The sequence below is a fragment of the Lissotriton vulgaris genome, chromosome 6, assembly GCF_964263255.1.
Source record: "Lissotriton vulgaris chromosome 6, aLisVul1.2, whole genome shotgun sequence".
NCBI classification, from domain to species: Eukaryota; Metazoa; Chordata; class Amphibia; order Caudata; family Salamandridae; genus Lissotriton; species Lissotriton vulgaris.
In genome coordinates, this window is record NC_141694.1 from 1,138,363,243 (window position 1) to 1,138,382,438 (window position 19,196).

At 44.4% G+C, this 19,196-nt stretch overlaps 1 protein-coding gene across 1 annotated transcript in view; it reads left to right on the forward strand.

Annotated features, from left to right (window-relative positions):
• OPRM1 (opioid receptor mu 1) overlaps positions 1–19,196 on the forward strand; it is a 436,965-nt gene that overhangs the window by 335,896 nt on the left and 81,873 nt on the right. The window lies entirely within an intron of this gene.

Consider the following 19,196-nt stretch of genomic DNA (forward strand, 5'->3'; position numbering starts at 1 on the left):
CAGGGACCTGCAAATTTCCCACCAACCATTGGTTGTTACCAGAAGACAGGCGGAACGTATGGCTGCCTGAAGAGCAACTGGCTATGTTCAGGGTCAAGGGCTCTTTAAAGGCTATGTTCTTTTGAGAAGTAAACATTTCTGTAAACCTGGCAGACATATTGTTAGACTTGGGATCCCTTGTTGGCTGAGGTAGGTACCTTAGTCCAAGTAGGTACCTGCGTTACAACGTCAGGGAAATGAAGTTCACTTTCTTAGATAGCTTCTCATCACCTCAGTAGCTTGGCACGAGCAGCCAGGCTTATCTTCAAGGCAAATTTGTAAAGTGCTTGCAACCACGCTCACAACAACCCAATGATGACACCACTAATAGACTCCACACGAGTTTGATGAAAACAAGTATAAACTTTATATAAAAAAATGTACGATAAGACCACACGATATAAATCCAACATTTGAGTTTGTGTTCTACATCTCCTGGCCGGTTGTTAGGCCAGCCAGCCCTTGTAAGTTCTGGTGGTGTTAATGAGCACTTCTAAGCATTCTCCTGTATTCCTTATATCATGTTATACAGTTCGTAATGCTAGAATTAGGCACTTTTGCAATGTAAAAATACTGCAAGGCGTAACACACCAATCAAACACTCTGCAATTAAAAGAATGCAATGCGTAATACAACAATCAGGCACTTTGCAAGGTAAAATAATGCAATGCGTAATACAACTACCTGGTATGTCGGTATGCAGGAATAAGGCAAAGCCTAATACACTAATCAGGTATTTCGTTATGCAGGAACAATGCAATGCACAATACACTTATCAGGTAGTTCGTTATGCTGAAACAATGCAAAGCGTCATACGACAATCAGGTAGTTTGTTATGTAGATAAAATGCCATGCGTCATACACTAATCAGGTAGTTTGTTATGCAGGAATAATGCAATGCAATGCAATGCGTAATATGACAGTCAGGTAATCCGTTATGCAGAAATGGAATAATGCATAATACACTCAGACCCCAATCACTGGGCCTTAGCCTTAGCCGATCTCTCCGCCTCTCCTTCTGACTTGCAGTCAGCCTCCCAACAGTGCCCCCAACACCGTACGATGTAATCAAAAAGTGCAGCTCCGCACTCCGGCACTTATACGGCCACTCCCTTGGCAATACGTGCCATGATACAAGCCGAAGCAGAGGCTCATGCTGTCGACATGAGGGAGAGGCCAAGAGCGTATCCCTCTGAGTCTGCGCCCCATCCCAGGAGTAGACATACGTTACCTAGGGGGCGCAAACTCACTCTCCTCTCCTCATCCAGAGGCTGGGCCTCCAACTCAGCTCCTCCTGGACTGCTGGTCCGGGCCGCAACAGTTACGAAGCTCTCAGACTGTCACAGAGCACATGCAGACAGCGTCACTGAGTCTTCCTTAAGCTTCGGGTGCACAATCACTGGCCACTCAAAACACAGGTCTCAGGCTGCACGAAGATCACCTGCACAGCGTTGCTGAGACTCTCTTTAACTCATATGTACACAATACCAAGACAAATCCTCTCAAAGGTCTCATGGTGCACAACGCACCCGCACACAGCGTCGATGAGACTCACTTGGATTCTGGTGCACACGATAACAAGGCAAATCCTCACGAAGGTCTCATGGTGCAAAACACACACGCACACAGCATCAATGAGACTCACATGGACTCCGGTACACATGATCACTGGACAATCCTCACAAAGGGGTTCAGGCTGATACTTGCTTGGACTACAGGTGCCCATGATCACAGGGCACGCGGTATGAGGGTCTCAGGCTGCAACAAGCACGCACACCCAACACCGCTGAGACTCTCATGGAAACTTTTGTAATCCTGTGTTTCGGAAACAGGGAGCCAGCTCACCTCGGGTCCTTGGGGATAAGTTACTTCAGGACACAGCACACACCTCAGCCCTTTCAAGCAGGGGGACACAGCACGCAGCAAAGTCCCTTTAGCCTTTTCTTGGTTAAAACAGCAAACTGCAGGCCAGCCCCAGAACACACAGTAAGGGTCAGTCCAATCCTTCAGTCTCTTCAGTTGTTTCTTCCTTGGCAAAGGTCCTCTTGACCACGAAGTTGCTCCAGTCTTGTTCACAATTGATCGAGCCATTCTCCAAAGTTCAGGGGCCTCAGCTCTCATAGTTATACCCCTCAATGGCTTTTAAGTCTTTGTGTTTCAGAAGACCCTGTTCAAACTTTGATTAGTGGGCGTCTGGATTCTCAATCAGTCAGCAGGAGATGGGACAATTGTTTTATAGCAGCAACCCAGGCCTCTTTACCTCTAGGGGCTTCTCCTTCCCCTACACTCCAGATGCAGGTCAGCCGGTTGCTGTCTAACCTCCTCCCCTGGGTCAAGACATTCCCCCGATCCTATCGCTTTCAAATCTAGACAGTCAATCAACAGCCAGGCAGAGACACACAGAAATGTTAGATCACAAAAACTCAGCCCCTTCTAAAAGAGTGGCTTCTAAACACACAGTGCAAAAAACACCTTCATAAAAAGATATGTTATTACACTGTTAGTTCAGGCATACTAAACTTCACCTTTCCATCTTAAGCTTTTAGGAAGATAGGCTGAAAAATATATTACACAGCCTTCCCGTTCTATCCTATTTGCAAGATGGCCTTCCAACAGTAAACAACAAAATGGAGATCATTTTACTGTCAGGAGATGGTACACACCTTAGTACATGTCCTACCTTTCACGTGCACTGGAGCAAGCCGAGGGGGTACCCTGGACCTACCATAGGGGTGTATGATGTGCATAGAAAGGGAAGGGTAAGGTCTGGCAAGTGAGTGCACTTGCCAGAACAACATGGCAGTTTAACAAACTGCACGCAGACACTACAATGGTTGGCCTGAGTTCCCTTTTTAAGGCTACTTGTGTTGGTGTCACAAATAGTGCTGCAAGCCCACTAGTAGCAGTTGCATTACCAGCCCTGGCACACATAGTGCACTTTACTAGGGACTTTACTAGTAAGGCAAACATAACAATCATGGACAACCAATTACCATTACACTTTATACAGGGAGCATTTTCACTTTGACACTGTTTAGCAGTGGCAAAGTGTCCAAAGCATCTAAGTTGGCAACACCATGTCAAAAAAAGTCTAGGGGAAAGGCAAAAAGTTTAGGGACTTTAGCCAAAAATGGCCAATTCCTACACAAATGTTCCAAAGCAGAATTCATTTTAAACAGCCTGTTATGGTCTGTGTGGTCCTGCGGCAATGCAGCAGACCTATCACTAAAATGCAGCATACATTGCATTAGAAAAAACTGATCTCCGCTCATGACCGGTGTGCATATGGGTGTTAGCCAAACTATGTGAGTAGACCAGTAGGACTTTAAGCTTGGTATGTGCACTTTCCCTATTTTGAGTGTAGGGACCAGAAATTTCTTGAGCACCCGAAGTGAGGTAGGAGCCCTGGAATGAGGCCTAAGAGTGCTTCCATGCTCCCTCCGAAATTGTTTGGCACACAAATCTGTTTGGTGCATAGGAAGTTCACATCCAATATGAGATGGATGCACTCAGTAGCCAAAGGATTTTCTGTTTTTGACATTACATTGGCAGTGTTCAGAGAAAAGGGGAATTTGGGGGTGCACTAAGTTGGTGGGCTGTCACGAGAGCACTTGGTCTGTACTTTCCACTGCGCGTATCTTCTCTCTGAACTGGACCACCTTGTTACTGTCTCCCCGCTGCAAAGATTGTGTTTACGAAGGGACTTCAGGACTGCCATGATCATGTTCCTAAGAGTACTAGAAGACGAGTCATCAAAGACAAATGTGCTGTTGAGGTGGCTTCTGGACCATTGCCAGTATAAAAGTAATTTGCTGAAGGCAAAATTCTAACTTGGATCTCAAGAAGCACACATTCACATAGTATTTCCTTGCAACTGAAGACCCCTACATTGTGAGCAGGGGTGCACCTTGTGAAAATTCACAATGATATCACTCACAGTAAAGGTACCCAATAGCAGAAGTGGCCTGAGTAATTGCCCGATAGTGCAGTTGGTTAAAGAATATTGGGAATGGCACAACAGACCGAGCGATGAAGATGGCAGTCTACAAATCACTATTAGCAATATAGCTACATATATTTCAGTAAAATCAAAAGATCATAGCTAATACCACACCGAATAAGAATCCCACATTTCTTCAACGGGGCAGTTTTTTATTCAGAAAAAGATGCACTATAAAGGTGGAAAGGCACATTGTATAGGTGTTTGGCACGACATGGAAAACTGCATGCATGCATTTGTGCTGGCTGCAGTGTTTAATGGAAACCATCAAGAATCACCTGCACATAACAGGTTTAAGACCCCTATACCTCTACGTGAAATATATATTTTGTTATGAATAAAACATGAGTTTTCCTCTGATGTGGGGCCGGGTGGTCATGATTGAGCCACGCAGGCGACCCACATTAAAATACATTATATGGGCCCAAAGGGGAAGGTCGACCCATATTTCAAGAGGACCGTCATTAATAGATTTTACTTTTAAATGTGCGTTTTCGCAACTGGCCCTTCTGGGGAAAACAAACATTTCAAAAAATAATTTGAGGCCCAAAGGGGGTCGGAGGTATCACTGGAAAGGGGAGACCCCCCTTCACAATGATACATCCTTGAATGCAGGGAGGCACGTTTTGGCAATAAATCCCCTCCAGACATGGTGGAGAGAACTCACCTGCTTCTGTCCTCTGTGACCGGTGGGGATTTGTAATGGCAGCATGTCTAGCGATGCAATCAGTAGCGGTTCGCACAGGTAAGAGTGGTGAGTCGGGGAAGGGTGAGGGAAGTTGGCAGATGATGGGATAAGTAATAATAAATAAATAAATTAAACCACTTACCTTCCCCTTGCCACATCGCCGAGACGGCATTGCAGCAAGCGCAAGGTAAGCGTTTTTATTTATTTATTTATTTATTTAGTATCACTTAACCCGTTGTCTGTCGACGTCCACCACCCCCGAACGTGCCCCGCCTTACCCTGCCCCACCTCACCTCTCTTAATCGTGCAAGCCACTACTTGGAGCATTGACATCACATAAGGTTGGGAGGAGTGCAGGAGCTAAAGCTGAAGCCATTCCACTTTGCCCCAACCCTGGGAATTAAAAAAAGACAGGAAACCTTCGATGCAAGCACCGGAGGATCCATTTAAACCTTCCCAAGGGTTTCCCGTTCTCTGCTGCCCACTCTGAAGGGGTAAAATTGACATTAAAGTTTGATCCAAGGCTTACAAATTATTTACTATTGTTTAATACGTTCTGTTGAAGCATACATAAAACATACATAAATATATACTGCAGGCTCAATGTATATCATGTAGCACTTTGGCAGGTTTCACTAGAGAACCATAAATGTGACCGCCTGGAATTGAAATAGTTGTAGATCACTGTGGTGTTATGAGGCGGTGTTCTTTCCTACTGGTGCTTGAGTAGAAAATGTTTGATAAGAGTTGTAATGTGTTCCTTTAAATGTCCACATTTTCGAATGTGAGCGGTACCAAGTGCGTAGCTTTCACTATGGCCTTTCCTGACGATTCAAGCAATTGTAATTTAGGTTAATTTGTATTTTGAAGGAAAACAAAAAATACTGAAGCAGGAAAAATTGAAAGTAAAAAAATGATATATTTTTTTAGCATTTTATTATTCATTTTGAAAGGCAATTATCGTGCGTGATAGCACATTTCGCATAGCTAACCCGCTGTTACACATGCAACAATAGGACAACCCCGTATCAAGTCCCAAATGTAGGAATCTGGTGTCAAACTGTGGGATAGAAACATCTCGGCTTTGGCATGCGCTCCGACTGCTATTGAGTAAACATGTTTCTGTGAAGAATGTCAACCATAGCTCTACAGCTTGGCACAAACATCAAGGCCACCCTCACAGAAAATGTCATGTGATGTACGAACATCAACGCCTTCTTATGTATGCTTATCTAAGTAAAGCTTACTTTCTTCTATAAACTGCTTTGGACTCATCTTTACACAATACTGTAAGAAATCTAAGCGCTAGCATTCCCAAAGTAATTTAGCTCAACCATAACCATTTAAATTATTAAAATGACATCCAATTAAGATGTAGGGATTAGAAGTTCTAAAAAAAATTGCACTGGGGGGCTTTTTAGTTCAGAATCCGTCTTTGCATATACAAATGTACACTACTGAAAAGGATGGCTCAGATTCTCAAAAACAACAGCTGGACCGCTGTAGTGCATTTTTTAGGCATTGAACACAGACAACGCCCACGGGGAATGGTTTTAATACAGAATGTGTTTAGGGAAAATGTAAAAACACTGTTTTACTCACTTGTAACAAATGCCCGTGTAGCTAAAAAATAAATGCACACATTTTCATGTTAGTTCTTGAAAATCTTCCTCGGTGCTCAAGAAGTGTGGAAACCTTTTGGAAAAACCTTCGTGGGCAACAGACCACTGGTAAGTGGGGCAAATGCTTCTCTCCACACTCCTAAACAGTACAATGGACAGAAATCCCGTCACTGCAGGTCTTGCTTTTTTCTATTCAAGATAGATGCCTCTCTGTTGCTTAGAAGTTTCACTTTTTATTTTACTTTAAACAGGAATGTAGGATTTCGTCATACATACACTTGGTGCCTCTATATTTAACAAGCATTCCAGCCCTTTGGTTTCCTTGGTAAGGGGACATGAAAATTCCCTCAGTTGTTCAAAATCCTATCGCTTTTAAGCTGTATAACGTGGAAAAGTCATGTGACCATTAGATGTTAAACAGAAGGGGAATGCAGATCTGGAAGGCCTTTGTGTAGAGAAAGCTTTGATCAGTGTCAAAATGTTTCCTCACCTGGGATGAGTGTGTGTGTGTGAAAAAAAAAGTTACTTACCTTCACCTTATCTGTTAGAAACTATATCTAGCTGCAAACTCCTTACCTTTTATTTTCCGAAGCATCAGACTGGATCCGTAAGGTTTTATCAAGCAGTGCACCTGCATGCCGGTAGGTGGTGTCGATCAACTCCGCCTCTGTCGTCGAAATAATCCTTGCCAGGGTGAAAATGCGGTACCCATAAAAAACAGGACCTGTTTGCAATCTACCCCCACTTTTTGCCCCCAATTTGACTACAATATGCTTGTTTTCTGACTTTGATTGTTCCCTGTCCACTGCTAACCAGATGCAGAGACTGTGCTCTGATTATAAGTACACGGTAATTAGGAACAATTACAATTGGTACTGACAACCTACCTGTAAGTCCATAGTATATGATAAGGCATGTCGGTTTAGAGGCCCAGTAGACTTAATGTACTTACGTTACGTGTGCACTACTGTGGTGTTTGCTGTCATTTTGAAAGCCAGCCCTGCCTTGCAGGCTGCCTTTAACCACATCAGTGCTAAGGCAATTCCCCTTGAGTGCTGTTACTCCAGATTTCCCATTGTTCATGACGAGCTGAGCTCGTCATGAGCACACGACCAGTGTACTGCAAGACGAGCTGAGCTCGTCATGAACAGCGAAGGGGTTAAAATAGAATTATATGCAAATCCAACTTTGGAATTAAAGGTACTTCCAAAGTGGTAATTTACCTAATTTTTACATATTAGTCACCTCTAAAGTCTTTTCTAGGTGCCCTAGGGGCAGGCTAACTTGTAACTACAAGTAGTGATATTATAAAAGATGTTTTATATTCCCTGATGAGGGAACAACTGCAGTTTCGGGTTTCCCCATTGTAATAGATTGGGTCCATAGACCAAAATGGGAATATTTGAATAAAGTATAAATATTGATAGAAAGGAGATAAACATATAATCAAATGACTTTCAAAGAATAGTTATGATAAATACAACAGCTTGCCATTGTTAGATGTGTTAAAACTATTACAGAAATTAAGTTATAGAACTTTCTTTTTTGTTAGCCAAATTCTGACCTTCCAGCAGCCCTTCTCTGATTGGTCGGCCTCCTCCAGCCTGCGGTAAACTGTCTTAATGAGGTGTGAAGTGACCTGCTAGAGAGACAAAGGATTTCCTGTGGGAGGACAACTGAAAACAGAAGGCAGGATGGGGTGGAGTAACCAAACTGGTCTTCAAAGAGGGAATGACACTTTAGGACAGTTCAGACTCACCCCCACATCCTGCACCCCCAGTCACACAGGAGCCCGGGTAATTAGAGTATGAAGGGGATAGAAGGGTGATGTTTTAGAATCTTAGCCAAATAAGTGGATTTGCTTAGCCACATTTAACTCTTAAGGAAAGGCATTCTCCATTTTGGATTTTGGAAAAATATTGTCTTTTGGGACATGAATATGCCACACTTTGTAAGAAGGGGTCATCCCTAAGGGTGGCACCCTACACCCCATTGGCTAGAGGTACCCCTGCTTGATGCCCAGGTACTCTGAATAAATATGAGAAAGTTGCCAAGCAACTCAGATCTACTGCCTGAAACAACAAGGAGAAAAAGGAACGCCCTGCTGGAACCCTGATAATTTACCCAAAGAACTGCACTCCGAAGTACTGCACCTGCTGCACAATCTGGAACTACAGCCCTAAATACTTTGCCAAGCATCAGAAGTATTAAGGAGTTGACTCTCTGGCAGCAACAGGTTAACAGAGCTCGGCTGCACCATCTCCCCCAAGAAATTCCCAGCCTGGACTGCATCCAGTGACATTTTAAGGATTTGGCCAGGTGCATTGTGAGAATTGTAGTTCCAACATCCAACATCCCAAAGACCATCTCAGAGCTTCTAGATTCTTGGATTGGTGTTTTGTACATTTCGAAGCTAGAAAGGGAACTTCAATAAGAATTTCCAGAAGTTTGGAGGAATGTTTGTAAAAAGCTTTATAAGTTGATCAGGTGCATTTTGGGAGCTGTATGTAGTCCCAGACCCCAAGATGCAAACCAGAGGATCTAAGCCCTCAGCTGCTGCTGTGTACCACTTTCCTGTATCACGAAGCACTTCTGGAAGTAAGTGTAAAATTGTTACATCATGGGTGGTCTGAAGTCAGGACTATGCCCCAGTCCAACGAAACCTTTTTTTAAACCATTGAGCACTATTTGCTATTAAGACCTAGTTTTACTTTGAATCTGTACAAATTAATTCCTCTGGACCAGTACATTGAATTTGTGTTGTTTTGCTGTCTATTTGTTCATAAACATATAACCTATTTTTATAAACTGGTGTTGGATTTGTATTTTTAAATGCTTTACAATCATGTCTCTTAAGTTAAGTCTGCCTGCATTTTGCCAGATACCAAGGTTTAGCAAGGGAATAATTTATTAGAGACCATGACTGACTTTTATTATAGCGTTTGTGGGCTTATTACTAGTGATAGGACCCACTCTACAACAGTACCTATATACTTAGTTACTTTTTTACAACTTTCCATGCCAGAAGCACAGAGCCATGAAGTGCACTGACACTGGTGTGTCCAAACTAGGGTCCTGAAAGGGATCAGCCCTTTTCCTAGAAATCTCTCTTCAGAGCAGGGAGAATGGTTTGGTCTGTAAGAAATCTGCAGCTAGATACAGTATCTACCAGGTAAGGCGTTACCCAAGGTAAGTAACTCATCCTCCTAGACCTCTCCTAGACCTCTCCGTGGCCTTCGACACTGTCTGCCACCGCACCCTAGTGCAACGCCTCAGCAACGTCGGAATCCAGGAGAAGGCACTGGAATGGATCGTCTCCTTCCTCGACGGAAGAACACAGAGAGTCCGCCTAGCACCGTACAAGTCAGAGGCCACCGAAGTCATCTGCGGCGTCCCTCAAGGATCCTCGCTGAGCCCTACCCTCTTCAACGTCTACATGAGCCCCCTCGCGGCCATCGCACGCCAACACAACCTCAACATAATCTCCTACGCCGACGACACCCAGCTGATCCTCTCCCTGACCAACGACCCCGCCGCCGCCAGAGCCAACCTGCACGAAGGGATGAAGGAGGTAGCCGAGTGGATGACGACCAGCCGCCTTAAACTGAACTCAGACAAGACGGAGGTCCTCATCCTGGGCTCCACGCCCACCGCCTGGGACGACTCCTGGTGGCCCCCCGCCCTGGGCAACGCACCCAAACCGACGAACCACGCACGCAACCTGGGCTTCATCCTGGACTCCTCCCTCTCCATGACCAGACAAGTCAACGCCGTCTCCTCGGCGTGCTTCAACATCCTGCGCATGCTACGGAAGATCTTCTGGAGGATCCCCACGGAGACCAGGAAGACCGTCACCCAGGCCCTCGTCACCAGCCGACTGGACTACGGCAACGCCCTCTACGCCGGAACCACCGCCAAGCTCCAGAAGAGACTTCAGCGGATCCAGAACGCCTCACCCAGACTCATCCTCGACATCCCACGAAACAGCCACATCTCCGGACACCTGAGAGACCTGCATTGGCTCCCCGTCAACAAAAGAATCACCTTCCGTCTCCTCACCCACGCACACAAAGCCCTACATGATCAAGGCCCTACTACCTCAACAACTGAATCAACTTCTACGCTCCCAAACGCCACCTCCGCTCAGCCAGCCACGCCCTCGCCGCCGTCCCACGCATCCGTAGAGCGACAACAGGAGGAAGGTCCTTCTCCTACCTGGCCGCCAAAACCTGGAACTCCCTCCCGACCGACCTGCGCCTGACCCAAGACCACCTCTCCTTCAGGAAGAAGCTCAAGACCTGGCTGTTCGAGCAGTAACGGCACCCCCCCCCCTTAGCGCCTTGAGACCCTATGGGTAAGTAGTGCGCTCTATAAATGTCTTGATTGATTGATTGATTGATTAACTTGTTCATCTGATAGAGACTTCTAGCCACAGATTCCTTACCTTTGAATAGATAACTAAGCAATACCATCAACCAGAGGAGGGTCTGCAGACACATTTAAATTATTAAGTCCAGCAGGACCAAACGAGTGAAGTGCCCATCCCTGCTCACTTTGCTGTCTGACCGATATCCAGGACTGTAACTCCAATATTCAAATGCAGTATTCACAGCTTTGGCTCTGATGAAATGAGCTTGTACGCCTTTAGGAGGCTGCTTCTCTGTCAACATGTAGCAGATCTTGATGCAAAGTATGACCCATCGAGAGATAGTGTGCTTCTGAAACCTTTCTTTGCACCACCATACCCCATGAAGGGTTGGTCTCCACCCTGAACTCTTTCGTGCAGTCAATGTAGAACGACAATGCTCTTTTTGGTTCCAGTTGCTCCTCTTCTTTGGAAGGATGTGGAGGAGCATAGAATATGGGCAAGGTGACAGATTGGCCAACATGAAACAGTGTGACGACTTTTGGCAAGAAGAATGCCCTAGTGCGAAGTACTAGGTTTTTATGATAAACCGAAAAAAAGGAAGACTTGGATGACAAATCTGTACCTTGCTCACCCTCTGGGCAGATGTAATTGCCATGACGAAGGCTGTTTTAATCATGAACAGCTCGAGGGGAGAATTGTGAATAGGCTCGAATGGAGCCCACATCAAGAATGTGGGGATCCTATTAAGATCCCACTGATGCATAATAAAAGGGGAAGGGGGGAGCATATCTTGAAGGCCCTTAAAACATTGATTTACACTAGGGGACTTAAATAAAGAGGGTTGGTGAGGCAGCCGCAAGAAGGCAGACAGAGCAGAAACATAACCCTTCAGAGTGCCTAAAGCAGAGCTCTGCGCGGCAAGGGTAAGAATAAACAGAAAAATATCAGAAAGGGAGGCAGAAAGTGTGTCAATGGAGTTTTCTGTGCAATATGATACAAATCATTTTTAGCAGCAGGTATATACCACCTTGGTGGAGGGGCACTTGGCTGGCAAAGTTACATTGCAGACTTTGGGAGGAAGGTTGAAAGCTGTCAACTGCCACTGCTCAATATCCTCACAAGAAGGCAGAGGGTTGAGAGGTTTTGGTGGAGGATTCTCCCCTGCTGCTGCGACATAAGATCCACCCAAAGGGGCAGCTGATCGGAGGATTGATGGCCCTGCTCAGTAGCTCAGGATACTAGACTCTCCATGCCCAGTCAAAGCCACAAAGATAACTTGGACCCTGTCATTTCTGAACTTCTTGAGAACTCTGGGCAGGAGTAGTATGGGCAGAATGGTGTGTAGGAGTCCTGAGCTGAGAGGAAAACTGTCTTCGAGCAAGTGCCGCCTTGGAAACTCCAGTGCCCAAAACTGCTGACATTGTGCCATTTTTGGTGGAGGCAAAAATATCTAACTAAGGCACTCCACATGCTGAAAGAGACCTTGCACCATCTCCGGTTGGAGACATCGCTCACGATCTTCTAGGCATTCACGGTTGAGTTTGTCTACCCTGGCGGTCAAGTAATCTTCCAGGTGTTGAACCCCCCAAGGGAAATGTCTTACTGTACCAGCCATGTCCAGAGACAGATAGCCTCTTGACAAAGGGTCCACAACCCCACTCTGCCCTGCTTGTTGCAGTACCACCTGGCGGTGGTGTTCTCCGTGAACACTTGTACCAGTCATAGCTTGATGGAGTGTAGAAAAGAGTTCAATGCAAACACAAGGTCATGACGGACAGAGCGCCTACATTTTTCAGACACTCGCCCCAATCGCAGATCTGCATTGAATCCATCATTGTTATTTAGCTCACTTCACAACCCAAGCTCGGACCAAACTATATGCAAACCAGTATTGACCCTGTGCTTCATGGGAACAGTCCAGCCTTGAACTGCCAAACCAGGCCTTCCCTGGACCAGACACACGCATCCTGGGACAGGTTTTGGGGTATCACCCTCATCAGCCAGGCTATGCCCTTGTCCAAGGGTATCCTCAGGCTTGTACCGATGCTCAGAGGGGTCCACCTCTCAACAGCTCCAAGTTTGTATGTATATATGACATAGACTGTAGGACGGTCAAGCGGGGGAAGGAAAGGATGGGGTCAGCAGGGAGGTAGACCTGTGAAAATAAAAAGAGAATGATATAATACACTCCTCTATGTCCATAAGATAACTATTCTTCTATAGAGAAAATCAATGCTCAATAAACTACCTGTTAAGGAAAAGAACGTAAACCCAGAAAAGGGGAGGAGAGCAGGAGATCAGGAATCCTCAACAGCAATACACTGTGAAGTAGAGAACAGGGAGAACGTACATTTCTCTTAATATACCTTCCTAGCCTGTCTATCAAATAAAGCAATACCTAACAAGCTACCCTCTTTATCAGGTTGAGATGCCCCAAAGATGTTGTATAAGCAATTGGAGCAGCAATCACCCACTACTGACCATCCCATGTTGAGTGAAACACAAATAATTGCCAGTATGCTGATTATCATTATTTTTTTCAGGAGTATCATATTACAGATTATACCCACCTCACTAGAGTTCCTAAAATAATTTGATAGGAGACCATATAATGATATATTAAAAGCAAAGAACAGTTAGTGAAACATGCTGGTATTCCCCTGATTAACGGTGCTACTCATTTGGTCAATATATATTTATATGGGAGGATGTCCACTATTGGAGAAAAATAAGATTTAAAAGTGGGAGAAGAATGGCTTCAGTTTAATTTGATTTTTTTTAATATAAAATGTTGAAAGGTTGGGAGTGATATTGAGCCTAGGACTAGGTTCAATAAAATATTAATCCATTGGTCCTTTAAGATCAGAAGATTCTTACGAGAACTAAACTTCAGCAGAGTTCAGGCTAGCCTGGAATTCGTGGAGGACTTAGTAAAATCAAGAATACATAGATCTATTAGGTGATGGGTTGTAAGTCTAAGACAAAATAAGGTAAAAACACTTTATGAGCAGGTCCAGGATGAATGGCAATTCAAAGTAGATATTCAGGTCTCAATTTCCACTGGAATAGGATTCATGAATTCAATTTTACTTTATCGAAAGGGGTACATTTTAGATGTATGCAGTTTTTCGCCAAGCGGCTGTTGCACAGAACCCCTGCCTTTTTACATAAATGTAACCCACAAATTTCAGCAAACTGTTTTAGGTGTCAGAGAAAAGGGGTGGATTCTTGGTCCAATATAACTTGGAGTTGTTAAAAAAAGAAAATAATTTAGGCCGGAGAATGAGCTGTATTGCTCTCATACATTGGAACTGACCCAGCATATTGATGTTTAGACAGTGATTTTGGGGTATACACCTCATATTAAATTGGGCTTATCAAAAGGAAAAAGAGTATATATCATTGTTCTAATTGCAAGATCAATGGGGCATATTATCAAGGGGGTTTATCGCCGCTTTTTTGGCTTTAAAAGCCAAGAAAGCGGAGATAAAATGATGTCCCTATTACCTAGCTGTCGCTAACACCAGTTAGCGACAGCTAGTAGGAGATAGAGACCATCTTGGGCCCTGCTTTGCATGTCAGTGATATTTATCACTAATGACATGCAAAGTGGGCGTGCCAAGATGTTAGCGACTGGAAACAGTCGCTAACATCGCTATCTCCTATTACCAACTTTTGGAGATATTCGCGCTAAGCGCGATTATCTCCAAAAGCTAACACCTGCCCTGAGCAGATCTTAGCCATTTTATCCAATGGGAGATGGATAACATGGCTAAGAGCATTTGCTCGGTAATGCATGAATATCGCTGACTTTTCAGCGATATTCATGCATTTCGGCCGATTTTTATCGCCTAGGAGATAAACCTTGATAATATCAAGGCTCCTAAGCGATAAAAATCGTTGCTACACGACGATAAAATTATTGCCGGTAAGCCAACCTAGTGATAATTATCGCTAGTTGTCGGTAATATGCCCCAATATTTCTTCAAAACTGGTGCTCAGAAGTACTCCTAACTTTCCAGCAATGGCGGTCTACATTAAGTAGAACTAAGGAATTGGAAAAAAGATATGCTTTAAGGTTGGGTTCCTATGCAAACTTTGCAAACTTTCTCATACTCTTGGAGGTGTTGAGATAGAAGATTTCTTTTTTTTAGGGAAGTGTGCAACATAAAACTATTTATTGTTTGTAATGTTAAGACCTATTTTTATTATGACCTTCTGTTTTATGGGACTTGTATGGTGGTTTGAACTCTTCCAAAAAAGGAATTTAAAAAGAGTTCCGGGGGACACGTCCATCTGCCCATCTTTTACCATAAAATGGCTCTATTTACCGTATCTACCACATACCGTATCAAATGTGGTAGACAAATCGATATAAGCTGCATAGAGGGGCTGTTTCTTCACCAGCAGCTTTAATGTCACACAGCCTCTTGTAGTTGATTGCCCTTTCCAAAAACCCATTTGGGTCCCATTTGGGTTCAATTTGCGTCAGGGGTAGAATTCTAGGGGCACTCAATCAATCTTCCATAAGGTCTAACAAATGCCTTGCAAACATTTTGCTTGTACTATCCAGCAGGGTAATCATACAACAATTAGATGGCTGTGCCCTGTCGCCCTTTTTAACAGGGGTGCCCTTTGACTCCCTTTCCAAGTTTCTGACAAATTATTTCTCCAAACAGTGGAGCCAAGGTCTTTGCCCAGAGGAGAGGATTGGGTTTAATGATACCAGCAGGAATGCCGTTTGGTCCTTGTTCCCTGGAGCTTTTTAAACCTTCAATTACCACTTCAATATCACAAACAGTTGGGAGCGGGATGCGCTCAAATGGCCCCTTAATCTGCAGGCTTGCCTGTGGCATGCTGGGGCAACACCATGACCTTCTTTAATTTTGTAGGCGTCTGAGATGTAACTAAAACAGATTTATTTGAGTGTTGACACTACTATAATATGCGTGACAAGCCCAAGTATACGATTAAAGATGCGCCAGAAGCCCTTAAGGTTGCTAAAATGCAGGAAATAGATAGCTTTAGTCCATAGATTCTCTTGTTTTCCTCCACCTAATTTTCTGAATTTCATTCCTAAATGCTTTCCTATGTTGTTTGATCAGGCTCTCCCTATGTTCCCTACCTGGTCTTAATGTCTCTGTTATTTTCCGATTGAGCAAAATTTTGGACCGTGACTTTTAGAGCTAAAAAAATCCATTCTGACTTCTTAGTGTGGTGTAAAGGTATGTTAGGTTGCTCCATAAGAAACCCATCAGATCTTTGTGGCTGACTACACAATTCTATGCATCTTTTTACAATGCTGGGGATGGCTATCAGGCCACCTCTCTCTTGATTTAGTTCCCCGAAACAGTATGAGTACAAGAGGCTTATGGTCACTACCCCCCGAGGTTACATACCCAAAGATCCTTCACCATACCAAAATGCTCAGAGGATATTATCACATAATTTATGAGGGATCTTACCCTCCTACTTTCAAAAGTCGGCTGAGCTGGGTGATCTCCAGGACTCTTACATTTATTATGGACATGTTGCAGCTATTCAGTAGGGTCTTCAAGTGCCTGCCAGACCAATCCCCTTTCTGACTCCTCAAGACTTGACAAACAATAGTCAATAAGATATTCATATCCCTTTGTATAAATTCCATTATCTGCCTAGAAGGATTTTTTTATTAAAATCGCCCATGATAAGGATGGGCACACGAAAAGCCCTTGGGTCTGGCCCAACAAAAGTGCCAATTCCTGGATAGAATATTTTTACTGAACTTTCGTAAGAAATATGAGCAAATGAGAATCCGGTCGGGGGATCCCAGCTAGTCCCCTCAACTATGATCAGGGCATCCCTTTTTATCTCCTCTACCTGTCTTAATAGAGGGAAGCACATATACAGTTACAACTAGAAAGTTCGGAGAATCACTGGATAGGACAGACACACAAAATCATGCATAGCAGAAACCAAACGGTCAGGGCCCCAGCAGGTCTCCCAAAATACCCCTTAACTGCTTTTAAACGGAAAACAACATAATCAGGCACCCCTCAGTCCTCAGTTTCTCAAGTTTCTTGAATGGCTGCTATCATCACTTTATTGTCCGGTGACATGCAAGAGTGACGTTAAGTTCATTTTTGAACCAGTTATGTTCCAAAACAAAAGACTGACCCTGATGCCATCAGGATCTCTGAAAAAGTGGTTTTGAGAACTCCCTTTTTGCTTTAATGATCCTGCTATCCAGTTGTAAGCATACTCATGCTTCTCAGATGACTTCTCCCAGTTAGTGAAGATTTGCCTGCTGTCCTCCATTTTCACCACTAAAATCTTCTCAAGGCCAACTCCCTCTGGCCACCAGCAATCAGGGACGGGGGAACCATTGTTGGAATAGGGAGGGTGGCGCCCCCATCTGTACCCCTGCCTCTTGGTGACCATTAATTGAAATATTGGAAAAGCCTGAGGCTGGGTTGGAGAAGCATAGATATAAAAGCCTGCCCACCTGAGCTCATCAGAGAATTTCAAAACTTCTTCCTACACCACACTGGAGTAAAAGTGAACCCATACATAACGTTAGGCTGCAGCTGACTCCCAGGGTTCCGGTTGTGCAACCAAGGAGATGTCCTTCATGTAAGATTTTGACAACTGAGGGATTGAGTGTAGTAGAGATAAAATAGCAAAAATGTCTAAAAATGTGAGGACTCAGACAGCATCATCGATAGAATTGGCGGTGGATTTTAACACCCAACAAATGTCCTCCTCCAACTGCCATTCTCCACTCCAACTTGGCCAAACGTGAACCCCCTCACATAGGATGCCCTAAATATATTACGATCAGCACCACCCTAATGCCCAACCGCACACGCTAGGCTGGCATGGAGGCAGTACCAGGGGGTGCTGGCCCTAGCGAATAGTGGCAGATTCAAGCAGCCCCACAGTTTTAGATGATATACCCGCATCTTGAAATGTAATCTTTCTTGTTCTTTTCTTAGATATTCTCCAAAATGTCCTTTTAACCTTTTTTTATTACTTTTTTGTTTATTATTACTTAACCCTCTTCCCTGCTGCAGGTCTGAGTTGTTAAAAATCCGAAAACCTTTACAGGGTTCCCTAGGGCCAGAACAGGGCCAGTAAGGACAGCCCCAATATTAATGCTCTCATGGGAGAAAAGCCCTTTCTCAATATTAATGCCCCATGGAGAGAAAGCTCTTCCTTCAAAACAAGGGCTTCCAAATCACTTATGACCAACGATTGATCATAATCACCCGCCTGAGTGCTCATATCTGCAGTGCAAGTAATGAAGCTCTTTGCACCAGTATGGTACTCCTCTCCAATCCCAGTGGTCAGAAGATTATTCAGGACTATTGATAAAATATCTAAAATATGGTCAGAACTGTCCATGTTAATTCCTATTAGGGACAGAATAGATGTAAGAATACATTCAAGATGCTGCAGAGTTCTCGAGAACATAATCTGCTGAGATTTTCATTGGGGGATTCAACAATAAATTAGGAGGAACAGACAGATTAACATGCTCTGATGTTGTAAGGGTGGGAGTACTCAAATACAAGGCCATTGATTGTTACTATTGCGCTGGCATTTCAGAAGGGACTTCCATCCTAACATCCTACCCAATGGGAATTTCGATTTAAATGTTAAATATCAGGTAGTGTGTAATGTAGACTTAGAGAAGGATGAGTGCCCAGTAGAGCGTGTAAGACCTCAGTAGATTCCCCCTGTTGATACACACAAAGGGGCACCTGCCCCGGAGAACAACACACTGCCCCAACCAGGGGTACGCCTTGGATTTGAGAGGGAGATAAAAAGGAGCCATCTGTTGCTCCACTGCCTTTAACTTAGAGGGGTTGACCTCCTCATGTGCTGTCACCAATGGAGATAAATGTATGACGTTTCCAGCCTGGGGGTTGTCCGATAATTTCTGAAAGAAAGCTGCTACTTTGCTCCCGCTTCAAGTATGGCTAAATGGGGGGGGGGGGGCAAGGTTCCTCAGTTAGTTGTCTTTGGTCTACTGACATAGTCTGGAGTTTAGAATACATCCTGACCTCAATTTTTGGGTGGCCATGATTTACCAACGTTATGTCCTGCAACACAAGATGTGGATTAAGAAAAGTCTAGGCATTTGCTTCCACGAAGCATCAGTCCTGAGGACCAAGGCATCAGGACAAGCTTAGACATGGCCAACCACCTAAGTCTGGAACAGAACAAAAGGCCTGTTCAGCCCTGTACCCTAAGAAGGGCTGATGCAGAGACTCACTCAATGTATCCTTTAGGCACACTCCTTGGATGGCGACCAGCTCTCTATGGCCTCATACTCTCTAGGACTCTTAGGTTCTGATCCACCCATATCAGGTGGCCAAGAACACCACGAGCACCTCAGTAAGGGCCAAAACCCAGCCCACAAGCAGCACCCAGACTGCCAACTCTCCAGCGCAGCGAAAGCCCACTCACACCCCCCACACACGGAGGTGCGACCCG